General features: G+C 35.3%; 1 pseudogene across 1 annotated transcript; it reads right to left on the reverse strand.

Moving 5' to 3' along the window:
• Positions 1-282: 282 nt before the first annotated feature.
• Positions 283-3,514, reverse strand: LOC143564879 (alpha-1,3-arabinosyltransferase XAT2-like; annotated as a pseudogene). Its single transcript, XR_013140956.1, has 3 exons — positions 3,361-3,514; positions 3,159-3,293; positions 283-1,479 (listed from the first exon to the last, which is right to left on the reverse strand). The product of XR_013140956.1 is annotated as an alpha-1,3-arabinosyltransferase XAT2-like (transcript).
• Positions 3,515-15,395: the final 11,881 nt, after the last annotated feature.

Genomic DNA, 15,395 nt, shown 5'->3' on the forward strand with positions numbered 1-15,395 from the left:
TACTTCCTCTCTTCCTTTCCATTTCGGATAATAACAAAACAAACCACGATCTGAGATCTCGATTGGCTACAAATAATTTCCGCTAACTTGTAGTTAAGATTAATTCAAGAATTAATTGTTTGATCCGTGTTTTAGGACCTATAAAATAAGCGTCCATATCCTTTACTGCTTGAATTGATACGCTTCAAACCAATCATTAATTTACAACCATCAAATAATATATTTGATTACAATATTCAGCTTTTATTGTCACACATATTTTAAACTTTATAACATAAAACCCTATGAAAAATTGAAGTTATCTAGTGTGGCAACATCTTTATGATGCCCAATAAACCCCAAAGCCTCAACCAAAGTTCCTCTAAACCTATTCAAATTCAATCTTAAATCTTGTTTATTCAAATACATCTCCCTTGCCGCGGCATAGCCGCCCTTAGCTGCCACAGAAGCGGTATCCGCAACCACCCGGGTGATCAAGACCGTAGACTTCCGCCAACGAACTCTCCTTCGGTTCAATAAAGTACTCTAAATACTTCAAACCCATTCCGGGACCCGGTTCACTATAAAAAGCATCGGTTCCATACTGAAACCCTAGCGGTCTAACTTGTATCATAACAGCCCCATTTGGCAAAAACAGTTCATTAGCTAGACCGGCCCCATGGGCCCCCACCATAACACTACAAGAGTTTATCACATGTGAAAACTTCTCAATGTTGGACATCAGTTTATCCGAGCTGGCAATAATCACCCGAATCCCTAACTCCTCCATCATCTTTACCATTTCCACTTGATTTAAAAACTTCCTTGTTCTTTGACGGGAAATTAATAGTAACACTGGTGGGTTCGGTACATCGAATACGCTTTTGTTTTTCAATCTATATGTCTGTCTGAGGAAGTTTCTGAAATCTTGCATTGAATAATAATCTTTAGGGTTTTCGGACGAGTTCAACCCGAGAAATTTATGAAACTTTAAACCGGTTATAGCTCCGGGAAAGCAATGCACGCTTGAGTCTTCGGCCGTGTTTATTATTTCATGATTCGATAAGCGGGGAAATACGCGTCTATATTTCTGAATAAACGAAGGCTTGTAGTCGATGATAACAAAGTGTACACACGATTTGAACAGGCGGGTGGTGATGAATAATGGAATGATGTTTTCGTTGAACTCGTGGAATAGGTTTCCGGTGTATCCACCGGAGGAAAATATCACGGCGGGGTGTTGGTGGTTGTGATCACAAGGGGGTGGTGGCTCGGTGGTGGTGATGGTCACCGGGGTGATGTAGTTCATGACGTAGGGGCTTTCTTGCATGGAATATGGGCGGATAATGGTGGTGGTGTTTTCAACAGCCGGTGATGGTTGAAGGTGTACATGCATTGTGGCCATGTTGATTTTGACAGGTTTGTTTGTGACACAAACTATTGACCATGAAGTGTTGTCACATGCAAAGCCTGTTGAATCAAGCTTGGTTCGATCTTCACCTGTTTTAAAAACAAGAAACATAATATTGTTAAATCTATGAGGGGATTATTTTTATAAACCAAAAATTAAATATATTAGTAAAACTTGAAAACTATATAACCGAAATCCCCTTTAAAAAAAATACATTTTTACAATTCTATTCCCCAAACGCTACATAAAAATAAAATAAAATAAAATAAACTATTCATATCTTATCTACGTTGATATATTATATACAAGAATTTCGCCTGCAATTTTAAAATTGATAAGGTTCAATCAAGAACATGGCCCATGTGTACAAATAATATTGCAATAACTATAAGGGAGTTGACAGTTGACCTTCTAAGTTGCAATCTTAACAGTGGGCTTTTTGTGCTTTGTAGGATTGTAGGTTCCTTTCCACAAATTGCACTCCATCTTTAAGCGTTTGAATATAGGGTGCACATGGTTTGTAAAAAGCAACTTAATGTCATTTATTAGAAGTTTAATTCATTTTAAAGGTAAATTAAATTTTAATAATACAAAAAATAATGGTTCGATCATACGAAAATATAACAAATGATATATTGAATTTTCACTTTTGTTGATAAGGATAAACCTAGTTTAGCGAAGTAACCTGATCCATATCAAATTTTCAAAACTTTATAAATTTTTCTAAAACAACTTAAATGGAAATTCATGCCAAACGTTGTTTATTTTTCTGTTAGAGTGGGATTATCTTAGCAACAAACGTTAAAGTTATGAATTAACTATTTGTGATCACACTCTCAACATTGATTGTTACTAAAACACCCAAGGGATGTCTTCATAGATATCGCCAAGCATTTGATGTTCCAACAATTGAAATTCTAAAATAAGTATGTTTATACCCATATATCTATCTTTAAACTGTTATGTAATCGAATAAAGTTAAAAAGATACCAAAATGTTCATTTGACTGGTCATTGTCAATAAAATAACTATTTAAACAACCAATTCCATAATTTCACTCGAAAACTCGTCGAATTAATCACTTTAATTTTAATCATTAGTCGAGGGGATTTTTAACAACCAGATTTTGTCACTTTTCCAAAAAATTCTCATCGGAAGCCAAAATAATCTCGTCGTTTCAGATATCTTTATATATAAATAAAAAAAAACCTGCAATCCGACAGTTTTATGACGCATGTCAGAAATTTGGTTGGATGAAGATCCCACCAAGTATTGATTAAAAGTGATCGGGTCAATGAATTTTAGGCTTAATATTTTGAGAATTGATCAATTAAATAGACATTTTGTTGACATTGACGGCTCAATTGGACATTTTGGTCATACGTACTCTTAAAGTTGTGCATACTCTTAAAGTCTAGTCAACAAAATGAACATGAAGCGAACTCCGACTTGATCACTTATGATCTTTAGTATTGAAAAATATTCTTATAACAAATTGCTATCATGGAAAACTATGCATGTGTAGTGTTTTACATAGTATTCGTCTAATTCAGGTAATTCAGGTCAGTATAGGCAAAATAATACCTAGCTTGAAATGCAAGTAATTAAGTTCCATAGAAATTCTTATAGGTGGTTATGTTGCTTGAACAATTTTCCTGCCATGCTTCTACATATGTTTTCCAATTTTTAATCTGCATTTGTGTGTGTGTGTGTGTGTTGGAGAGAGAGAGAGAGAGAGAGAGAGAGAGAGAGAGATAGAGAGAGAGACCTCCTACTAGTCTTGTTAAAAGATATTGCAAAGACTGATTATGATCATCCTTAATCTTAACTGCCGAACTGATCGCATCCTTGTTAACTGGATTCGAGTCTAATAGGATTTGCCTTCCGGTAACTACAATATCCACTGGATTTCAACCTTAATGTAAGTAATTAGCATGATCATAAGATGAATAATTAAGAAGAAAACTTACATTTAATTTGTTGAGATGAAGTACCCTTAAAGGTGAGTTCCGTGTAAAGCAGATGAAGAAGAAAAAAAGCACAAAGTATTTGAGTTGCATATAGAGCTAGCCTCCCTCGTATTCCCTTCTCTGATTTACCAAACCTCATATCTTTTTGAACCATTTTTTGGTGCCAACATTTACTTTGTGCTTCTTTTCTTGTAACGTCCTCCTATCTATATATATATATATATATACAATCTTGCATGTTCTGGACGGTTGACCTCACGATATATATTAAATATTAATAAGTCTTAATATTTATCTTTTAAAAAGGAATAATAACAAAGATGTAGATCATGACTATTTCATACACTCGTTTCCCTTATTAAAATGCCCCAGATCTATGGGTATACTTACAAAACAAACTAAGAACTCGTACGAATCAGTATATGAGATTCATGGTTTGTCAAAACCTATCAACACTATAACAATGAAATGTATAATTTGTACAAAGATTTGTCACACACATTACAAATTCTTCACATATTTTTCTTAATCCAAAATTCCATTTAAACTTGACAATTGACTATTAAAAATAAGATACAGAAGAACTTAAAATGTCATGAAACATTTTCTTATGACATGTGTCAAATCTGAATTAAACTAGTTCTGAAAATTTATAAAGCTTTAGAAAATGTTCTGAACATATATAACTGAAGTATTCTTAACTGCTTCTGAAAAATTTGTTATGAAGTTTTTGTTAATAACTATTAGTATGTGTTACCAATAAACTACTTATTAATGAACTCAAAAAGTATATATGGAAAATTTTGGACTAATAATAATTATTAGTATGTGTTATTAATAAACTATACATTAACGAGTCCAATAGATAGAGATGAATGTAATATAAATACTTTAAAATGTGTGGTTGAGAATTCGAACATTGATGAAATGAGAAATGGGTTTGTCCCGCGTTGGTAAAATGACAAACTATGAAGTGGCTTATAAGAGGGAGAGTTCACAATGATGTATTCTTGTATGACAAGATAATTTCCGTAGGGTGCTCCGCCCCCGACGCGCCCGTGCCCGCGTACGGGCTCAGGCAAAAAGCTAGTGTGTAATATGTTGTTTTGATGACTCACTTTGCACTTTGCACTTTGCACCTGGTGGCCCGAAATATGTTTTAATGGACATTTGTTTAACAAAAAATCATCATTCTTTACCCGCTTTATTTTGCTTTCGTTTACCATTAGTTTTTTATGTATTTTGCAGTATTTGTAGTAAATATTCATTTGCTTAACATTTTGTATTGTAATAAATATTAAGGGAACTTTAAAGTTTAATTTTATAGTATAATTTTCTTGATTACTTTTTAAAACAATCATCCGTTCATGTTTTGTTTTAAAATTTTTCTTGATTACTTTTTATTACATGTTTCAAAAAAATTGTTTTGGGTTTATGTAAATTAAACCTTTCCACTTTCTGGTTTTATGTAAACCAATATTAAATTTCTATATTTGAATTGTTGTTTCAGAAATTGTTTCATATAGGATCCTCAACTATGAGATCTATTGCTTCCATCACTATGGGACCATTAGTTGGTACCCAAGCAGTCTAAATGATTGTGAACCATGTTGAAAGGCCAGAAAAAATTTTCGGGTTTAAACTTTAAAATGTGACAACAAAAGATTATGTTTTACCTTACGACTTTGAACCTTGTGAGGTTTCTGTAGGACTATCCCCCTCAACTTGAGGAGGGTGTGGACCCTCAAGCTTTAGCTGCTCTTGATGCTTAGAAACACTCTTAGTACTTGTGTCGTAACTATATGTTAAGTGGCCTTGCTGATGAGTTGTACAACGTGTATTGCAAAATGACGACTGCCAAAGAAATGTAGGAGTCATTAGAACCCAAGTACAATACAAAAAAATGCGGGTACAATGAAGTTTGTTATGGCCCGATTCTTGGACTTCAAAATGATTGATACTAAAACTGTGACGAGTCAAGTTCAAAAATCGCATATCTTGATTAAAGATATACTCCTTGAAGGAATGACTCTTGATGAGACATTCCAAGTTGCTACCATGATTGAAAAGCTACCTTCAAGTTGGGTGATTTTAAGAATTATCTTAAACACAAAAAAAGGATATGATTATGAAGTACTTAGTGGCATGTCTTCGAATTGAGGAAGAGAATAGGACGACACTAAAGGGAACACAAGTTGAAGCACTTGCTAACGCCAATATGGTTGAGCATGGTCAATCTTCAAGAGGGGTCCTTCTATAAAGATCATCCATCAAGGATCATGTTGCATATTGTTAAAGAAGCCAACACCAGTCGCCATATTTCTTATAATTCCCTCCATTTAACCAATACATAGCAACTAATATGTCCATGAACTTAAAACACAACTGCTTTCAATTTAGTTTAGCAATAAAAATTTGACCCATTCTTGAATATATATCAAATACATTGAAATTAAATGTCATTGAATTAAAAGAAGGAGCCTTATATAATAAGTCAAGCCAGTTTTACAAGATTCATAGTTATTCATATGGCAGTTCTACAAATATGTAAAAGAACTTGTACCCTTTCGAGAACCCATACTCTTTAACTCCACCCTGTAGAATTTGTATCTAGCTTATAGTGGCATAAAACTCATATTAATTATTTATTAAATTTTGTGAATATAATATAAATCATCAAAGAGAACATCTGCTCTGCGTATATAGACAGCAGGCTTGAACAGATATTAATAGTCCCTACAAATATGAAAGTAGTTTTTAGTGAACAAGATATTATAAAAAAAAATCATAACAAAACACTGACATGTTTAGACATTTAACAACAAAGCTATCAAATTAATTAGGAATAAGTAGACATGACTTATTCCCCTAAATACTATTATGTAATTTTTCACGCCTATCATATCGCACTCCTACTCCAATCTTTGCTATAAAAATTAAACACGGTAACAATGTTAGGTGGCAACTTCAAGTTCACCACAAAAAATGATATCTTACTGCAGGAGAAAGTATCTCAGAAGTGCAATGAAAATTTTTTTAGCCCAATACTTGTATAGTTGTATCAGATTCTCCATTAAGTTGTCAAGCACTAAAAGTATGGCAAAAAAATTAAAAGTAAAAAATGCCTAATAAGTTTTAACTTGTATGCACAAAACATAACTGGCTATAACTTCCGTATATTATAAAATTACTTGAAGTAGCATTGATGCTCCTGGGAATGATGTTGTCCACCTCACAATCTTTAGCTGATGGCCCACTGTAAGATTTGGTAAGTTAGATTCATGAGAAAGTTATACATAACAAAATTTATAGCCATCATGAGAGCTTCGTGTAAGGCCCCAGTCCCGGTGCCCTATTTTGACGTTGTATTTACTCTTAAACACAGTTCTAAATATCAGAGTTAATTAAAACTTTCGCGGAATAAATAAAACTTCAAATATTCATTACAATCATTCGATACTTGTCTTAAAAACAGAACATAAATAGTTTATTTAAAAATCATGACAACACTTTTTTGGATGCCAGTCCCTTCAATCCTGCCAAGTGTCCTTCTCTCAAGCCAACTGTTTCAATCTATTCACCTGCGTGCATACTAAAAGTCTTCTACGCTGAGTGAGTTCTAGTTAATACAGGTAACATACATTCACATAACATACATACGCATCCGAAGATACATATACATATTTAGCTTTTTACCTTTCTTCATACTTTCATACTTTTATACATACATATATACATACATTTCGTCCTATAACCTTCGCATATATTATTAGGGTCTGTTCCGTTCATTCGCAGATATTATTAGGGTCTGTTCCCTTCATTCGCAGATACTATAAGGGCCTGTTCCCTACATTCGCATATATTATTAGGGTATGTTCCCTACCTTCGCTCTACCATACTTCCATACTAGCATTCATACAATTTCATGCATACCCTGCTTTATCATTTATCCATACATAATTACATATTCTGACACTTACCTCCCTTGGCGATACGTGCAATATCCGAAGATCGTTCACGTACCGACAAGATTTCATCCATATTCACATTATAATATCTATCTCATATATCATCCATGCATACACTTACCACTCAAGGTAAGTGTATTAACTAATCACATTGAGTATGCACATAGACTCGAAAACATAACAAGGAAATGGGGCTAAAAACTCACATGAACTCGGTTACGGTCACCATTAATGGTTATTCCTTTCTTTAGCTATGTGCGACTAACTATATAACAATTACACATATCAATTAACTATCATTACCCATATCGTGTTCTAGTTTAATTATAACCCTCAATGAACGGGGGTCCGGGGGCAGTGCCCCTGGTAGCAGGGTTCTAGGGGCGGCAGCCCCTAGCAGGATCCAAGGGGCAGAGCCCTTGGCTGGGGTCCAAGGGGCAGAGCCCCTGTCTTAACACAATTTACATTAGAATTCTTAATTTATTATTTATTTGCTAACTCATAAAGTTCGAGGAATTCTATGTAATTAAACCATTTTATTTTAAATCCAGGGACCTTTCTGTCATTCTTTTAAACTTAATTCGTTATCCAGTTCGTTAACAAAGGAGACCCCTTCGTTATTTCTCTATTATAACGAATTGGCATAGCGAATGGATGCTCATTCGTTATTCTTTCTTAACGAATGGGCATAACGAATGACTGCTCATTCGTTATTCTTCCATAAAGAATGACTGCTCATTCGTTACTCTTCATTAACGAATGGGTATAACGAATGGCATAGCGAATGTAGTTAATCCGTTAGTTTTTTGTAACGAATTAGGGTTAGGACAGAAAACGTCAAAAACATTCTCTGGCACCTCTTATCCTCGTACGCCGTTTTCCGGCGCCGTCATCACCGGAAAACCGAGATCTCGTCGGAAAAGCGAGATCTCACCCGTTTTCCCACCGTTTTCACCGTTTTTTGTCCCGTTCGATCCAGATCCGAGATAGGGTGACCCCTAAGCTCGTCTTTTGATCGGTTTATACCCGATTCCATTCAGATCTTGTGATTTTAACGGTTGAGGGTGTCATCTCGTCGTTTCGTGACTAGATCTAGCGGTTTAGGTCCATATGATATCATAACGTTATTACTTCGGATCGATGCTCGGGTTTTCTTGGTTATTTCGGCTAGAGAGAGAGAAAGATGAGAAAGATCTTAAGTGTGTGTTTTTTATGGTGTATGGAATGAGTGGAAATGAATGGATTATGTAATATCCGGCTCATCATATCATCAATATCATTTTTTTATACATACAAAAAGTTTAAGAATTTGTTTTTGCTAATGTCGGTGGAGACTTCCGAAAGGGTTTCCTGTCTTAATACTACTCTCATTTGAAGATGGTTAATTATAGAGTTCTCCACTCATCCATTACAATTAATCTTGAATGCATTGAAAATACTTTAAGTAAGTGTAACATCCTACTTTCGATAATAATAAAGGAAATTCGTTTAGTCAATAATGTGTCGTTTATTGGTTTAGATAAATAAACTATTAGAGGGTGGGTTTGGACATATAAAAGATTGAATAAGGAATGGAATGAGCCTTAGGTCCATGGGCTTAAAGGAGTATAAATACCCCTTAAACCCTAATCATTTCCATTTTTATCCATCTCTACATCATAGCCTACACCTTTAAAAACACACACAAACACCTCCTACATCCCGAACCAAGATCCGGAGGAAAAAACCCGAGCTCGTTGGTGCTAGAACGTCGTGACGAACAAAACCTACATCAAGACTAGATCGTGTTAGCGAGACCAATTCGTTTAAGTTAGTCGTGCCCGGTTAAAGAAAGAAGTTACCATTAACTCTGAGAGGAACCGAGTTTAGGTGAGTTTCTAGCCCCATTTCATTTGTTACGTTTTTAGGGCTGTGTGCATACTCAATGTGAATAGTTATTACACTTACCTTAAGTAGTAAGTGTATGATATGTGAATGTGTATGATATGTGAACGTGTATGAACGATATATGTAAGAGGTTATGAGTATGTACGAAAGTATATAATGATATGTGTATGTAAAGAAACGTATGCATGGTTGTATGGAAGGAATGGACCAGACCCTAATAATATCTGAGATAGAAGGGACCAGACCCTGCTAATATCTGAGATGGTAAAGATAGTTATGTATGTAGTATGAACGAATGTATGTATGAATGTATGATAGAAAGGTAACAGGTAAAGTATATGATATGTATCTTCGGATGCGTACATGAAAGTAAGTGTATTAATGTGTGTTGTGTAATTAACTATGCATGGTTGTATGGAAGGAATGGACCAGACCCTAATAATATCTGAGATAGAAGGGACCAGACCCTGCTAATATCTGAGATGGTAAAGATAGTTATGTATGTAGTATGAACGAATGTATGTATGAATGTATGATAGAAAGGTAACAGGTAAAGTATATGATATGTATCTTCGGATGCGTACATGAAAGTAAGTGTATTAATGTGTGTTGCGTAATTAACTAGAACTCACTCAGCGTAGCTAACTTTTAGTGCACGCAGGTGAATAGGATGAGACAGCTGGCTTTAAAAGGGACACATGGCAGATGAACAAAGTTAACAATGTTTGAACTAAAATACATGTTTTATATTGTTTTAATTTAAGACTCATGTAATGAATGGTTGACATTTATCTATTCGCGAAAAGTTTTGATTAACTCTGATATTTAGAACTGTGTTTATGAGTAAATCCAAAGTCCAAGTAGGGAACCGGAACAGGGACCTTACAGTAAGCATTCTTGAAGAACCAAGATCGAATCTCTCTAACATAACTGATATTGGATTTTCCTAGGGTGTTACAATCACCTACTATGGACGTACACATCATCCTCGATAACTTTTGCCCAACCATCATATTGGATAACAGATAACATATGTAGGATTTGCTAAGATGTACTTCTCAACACAAGGATTCATCATCTTTGTGAGATTATCCACCAACATCCTAAACGGTACATAAGTGGCTATGATACCATTTGTAACCTCTAACCTTCGTACCACCAATATATCCATGTTGCCCACAGTGAGTTTTTGAGTTTGTTTTTTGTTACTTGGATGGACAATTCCCAGAAAGTCACATATCCTAGTATGTAGTACTACTAACTGAGCACACTCAACTCTATTGTTTCCTCTCATCCAATAACTTTAAGCCCAAAATAATTTAGTGATATTTGAGGGAAGACGTTATTATGAAACTTGAATCTCTCCTATCCATAACTGAAGTAAAATTTGCATACACATTGGAAGTTAGCCAAACTTGATGTCACTCAAATTTCACATTTTACTCAACAATTATGATCCACTTGAATATGAAGGTGTTAAACGGATCTTGTTTGCAGTTCTTTGGGTCGACAAAGCATGAGTCAAAAATCTCATATGAAACCGAAACATGTGTCAGACATATGAATGTGAGTATATTGGAAAAAAGTTTTAGTTTTTTGGTTTTTATATATATATTGAATTATGATTATATATATATATATACATATATAGGGGTGAGTTATAATAAAAAGAAATATTTTTCTAGAAAGAGTAAGAATCAATCTAGGACATTGGATTTATGATCTAATGGTTGAGATTGGTAGTTTTTAAACTACCAAATAGTTTCCTAGGATTAAGGATTTATGCTACATATTTTCTTAACTCTAAATTTTGTGTTATTTCTACTCTTCCTACAAAACTATGTATTTTTATTTTAACCCTTTTCTATATATATATATATATATATATCTATATATATATAGATAGATAGATAGATATATATCTATATATATACAAGGTTGCAAAATTTGTTAGACGGATCTTAGGAGACCTACTGGGGAGTACTCGGAGAGTACTCAGATATAGTAAATATAAAGAAAATTAAATTTTGTACACGTCAAATATCATAAGTATACTAATAATTATAACAAAATAAGTGAATATTAATGTAATTAAGAGAATTAATACATTTTTAAATACTAAATTATTCTAAAATTTGTTAATCATTAACTAAAAAAAGTGTTATATTTTTAATATTATAGAATATGAATTATGCTTTATTTTATAAGTCAAAATTGGCCCAAGTTAACCGACTAGATGTGATTTTGGATGATGTTTACCGCATTTGGTAAATTCTTAGGAACTAGGCGGAGTTGAAGAAACTCTCATTGACGTCGTACCTTGTAGCTAGTACTCGGTCTTAAATATCTACTTTTACAACATATATATATATATATATATATACGTCTCTCTCTCTCTCTATATATATATATATATCACAAACCAATCCTATATTATTATGACATTATATATTAAAATTTATCTGTACCTATATATCTAATTAGGAGATATTGTTTGATTTAGTATTTCATAATTATCAGTTAGATTGTTTCTTTATATGCAAAACCTCAAGAAAAAGGTTAATAAAAATTAATATAGGACCTTAAGACAGATCTCATAATGTGTTCTTGAATCAATCTCGGTTGTTGGTTAATGGAAATAACAAACAACTTAACCAAGATCCCGGAACTTGAATGTGCTTGTGTTATTTGCCACAAAAGAAAGGTTAAGAGGATAAGGTACAGGGAAAGTAGGTGAGAGTTGGCACTTTAACAAAAGGTTGTTTTATGCATGGGCATGCTTCACCTTTTATAGGTGAAGGCATGCCGTGCATTCTTATATTATTATAGGCCACATGGGTTTTGTTTATATGGACTCGGGCCCAAACATACATAAGAGTAACCGAAAGCTAACAAAAAATAACAGTTAAGTAAACTAACAAATATAGAAGACTTAATACAAAAAATGGCTCTAAAATCTCCCCCTAGTCTTTTTATATTTGATACCGCTTTCGTATTCAATCCGTCTCATACTCGAAGTAGTCGGGATGATCGATTAGTTGATTTTCAACAACGTAGCGAACAAACTTGTTGAAATTCTCAACTATTAGATTAGTGTTTGGCCGGCCAGGATCTTCGAGTGCGTAAAGAGGAGACTCAAACAACTTCTTGAAGTCTGCCATACTGAATCCCATCAGCTCGTGCTCGGCAAAGAAACGAAAGGACCTTATTTTCTTGAAATAAACCACTGTGTCATGAGTCTCGTTGTTGAAAGGCCTGAAAGTGAAATCTGAGAGTGTATCGGGCGCAAACGGTTCTCCATGTTAGAATGCGTGCCCGTCCTTAGGCATCTCATACCTCCGACTCTTGCTTCTCTTTTTTGTTGCTGGATCAATCTCTGTCAGATGCTTGTACGTCCATCCCATATTGAGATTGAAATTTGGGAAGTCCTTATTTGCCTCTTTATGCAAAAATATTTTAAAACCATCCATCAATCCCTTTTCACCATCACCTTTGCCGTCACAAAGTAGTTCATTTCAAGAGGGGACATCGTATGCATTTCGGTGTAATGCATATAGGTGAGGTCTCCATCTTGACGTCGAATGGCCCATTTTTCACTGTTTGCATGCCAATTTCAGTATATGATCAGAGACTCATCATGGTAAGAGTAGTTCCTGCATTTAAAGACGGCTCGTTTATCAACGTTGTGCCACTTTCTTTTTCTTGTCACAGAGACTTGAGTGGCATCAGCGGTAGTAGTAGCAACAGAAACAACAACATTGACAGCAACAGATGAGACTGGATCATCAGCAGTAATAGCTCAATCACTGACATCTGTATTTATGTTGAGTAGTTAAGGTAGTTGTAACATTACGTAATTTCAGGCAAAAAATGTCAAGTTTTCAAAGTCGATGGACCAATTCTGCCAATTTCCAAACTCCAGGGGTATAAATGAAAAATCTGTCTTCTTGACCCATCGCGCTACGCGACAGGTCAAGAGAGACACCCATCGCGTACCGCAATGGGGTGTCTGACAGATAATGACACGTGTGCCACGTGGCACACGGTGGCAGCGTCTGCCGCCACGGGTCACCACGTGGCAACGCGTACGACACGTGTCACCACGTGTCAACACGTGGCACAACGCCTGCCATGTGGCGACACGTGGCAGGTCTAGTGGTGACTGGCCAGGCCTATATCGCGGTACGCGATGGGCCAGCCAGGGAACCCATCGCGTACCGCGATGGGATCGGATTTTGGCTATAAATAGGGCAGCTACGGGATTCATTCCTCACATCTCAAAACTCACACATTCACTCTCTCACTACTCTCTCTCTAGACCTCGTAAAGCGTGCCCTCGATCCGTCACGATAAACATACCCCAAAACCTCGATAAACGTGCCCGGTACCTCGATATCTGTGCCACTCCCCGACATCCCGAACAAGAAGGAAGTACTGCCCCGACAAACCGGTTATTTCCTCGAAGTACGTGCCAAAATTGTTGGTGTCTCGAAAAGCGTGCCAAGTGAGGAGAAAGAGTTGAAAAGAAAAGAATATCAATTGAACGGCGTCGAAGTGCTGCCCAAGTAACCAGGGTGTTCCAAGCCAAGTAAGGTAGGCATAATGCTCGACCAAAATAATATTAAAATATTATAAAGGCTTAATCCCAAAGTCGGAAGTATACTCGATGAATATAAAAAGAGAAAATAAATAACAAAGAAAAGAAAATAAATATATATATAAGTATATATATATATAAGTAAATAATTATTCTTTGTTATAGAATATATTATTTAATTATTATGAATTGCTTAAATAATAAAAGAAATACGTTTCTTAAAGAAGAAGAAGCGTCGGGTTTTTAAGTATAAACTAAAGGTTTATAATGAATACTTTCTAACTAAAGGTTTTAAAGTAAAAGAAATAATGAACTAAAGGTTCATCGAGATGATAATACTAAAGGTCTTAAGCTGGATCGTGTATCCGACTAATGAATGTTATACTCGTACTATAGGTGCGAGATAGCAAAGGAAAGACATACTGACGGTGTTGGAAGCTGATCCCATTGAAAGGTGAATACTCCCCACTTTTACAAACTTGTTTTCAAACAAATAAACGTGTTATGTGTAAAACTTTACATGAGGCTACTTGTCTCTAAAAACATTATAAATAAGAGTATAAGCCAGCCCTCAGGCTATGGTATACGTTTGTCTGGATCCTTACATATGTGGAATGCGGTGGGCACATCGCACCACGCTTGGTCACGACCTCCAGCCACAATGGGCCGGACCTAAGTTACGTCCGAGTGGGGAATGGCCATGTGTATATTTATGGTACCTAAGTTATGTCGTAAACGCTGTGGTGTTTCGCTGAGGTGACCTAGTGCAGAGACTCGAGTTTATGATGATTGTTTTAACTTGATTATTCCTAAGCCAAGATGGGCCGAGACTTACGTGGTCTCGAGGAGTAAATAAGTAAAGAAAATATTTTAGCGTCAGCATATTCACCAGCATTCGTTGCTGACGTATTTTAATAACATTTTGTAGGTAATCAAGATTAGAGCTTGAAGGACGAAGAAGCTCTAGAATCCGATGCTCGGATAATTTTGTGTAAATATTAAAACATGGTGGTTTTGTAAACTATAAACAAGTAAATACTAAACGAGACTTTTGTCTCGTCTTTTGTAATGTAAATATTTATAATATCGATCCTTATGTTTTTATAAAGACTTCCGCTATAACCCGCTACTCTGATTTATTTACAAACATGGTACCAACTATGGATCATACCCCTAGGCCTAGAATGGGGGTTTGACAGGTTGGTATCAGAGCCATCGATCTTAGCGAATTGGGTATCATAAAACAATACCCAAGCTTCGATCTAAGCATAGGAAATATTTATTTGTTTATTTGAATAGGGATAAGATTGGTTGGTAACCTTTTCTTTCCCTCTCCACAATCTAAACTACCCAAAAGATGTCTTATGAAGAATTAATGGAATATTATGACAAGGAAGTAAGAAGAGCAAGGAAATATTACAAATTCCCACAAGGCATCATGAGCAAGGACTACTTTGAATCATTCTTCAACGAAGAACATAAACAAAACCCCAACACAAGTCCAATCTATCACCTAGACAACACTCCATATAAAGTATACCAACCCCCAAGGCATTCAAGCTATCATCCAACAAGCCTTCCAA

This window comes from Bidens hawaiensis, unplaced genomic scaffold, assembly GCF_021521415.1.
Source record: "Bidens hawaiensis isolate Kalapana, Puna unplaced genomic scaffold, B.hawaiensis_p1.1 tig00022169_1, whole genome shotgun sequence".
In the NCBI taxonomy this organism is placed as follows: Eukaryota; Viridiplantae; Streptophyta; class Magnoliopsida; order Asterales; family Asteraceae; genus Bidens; species Bidens hawaiensis.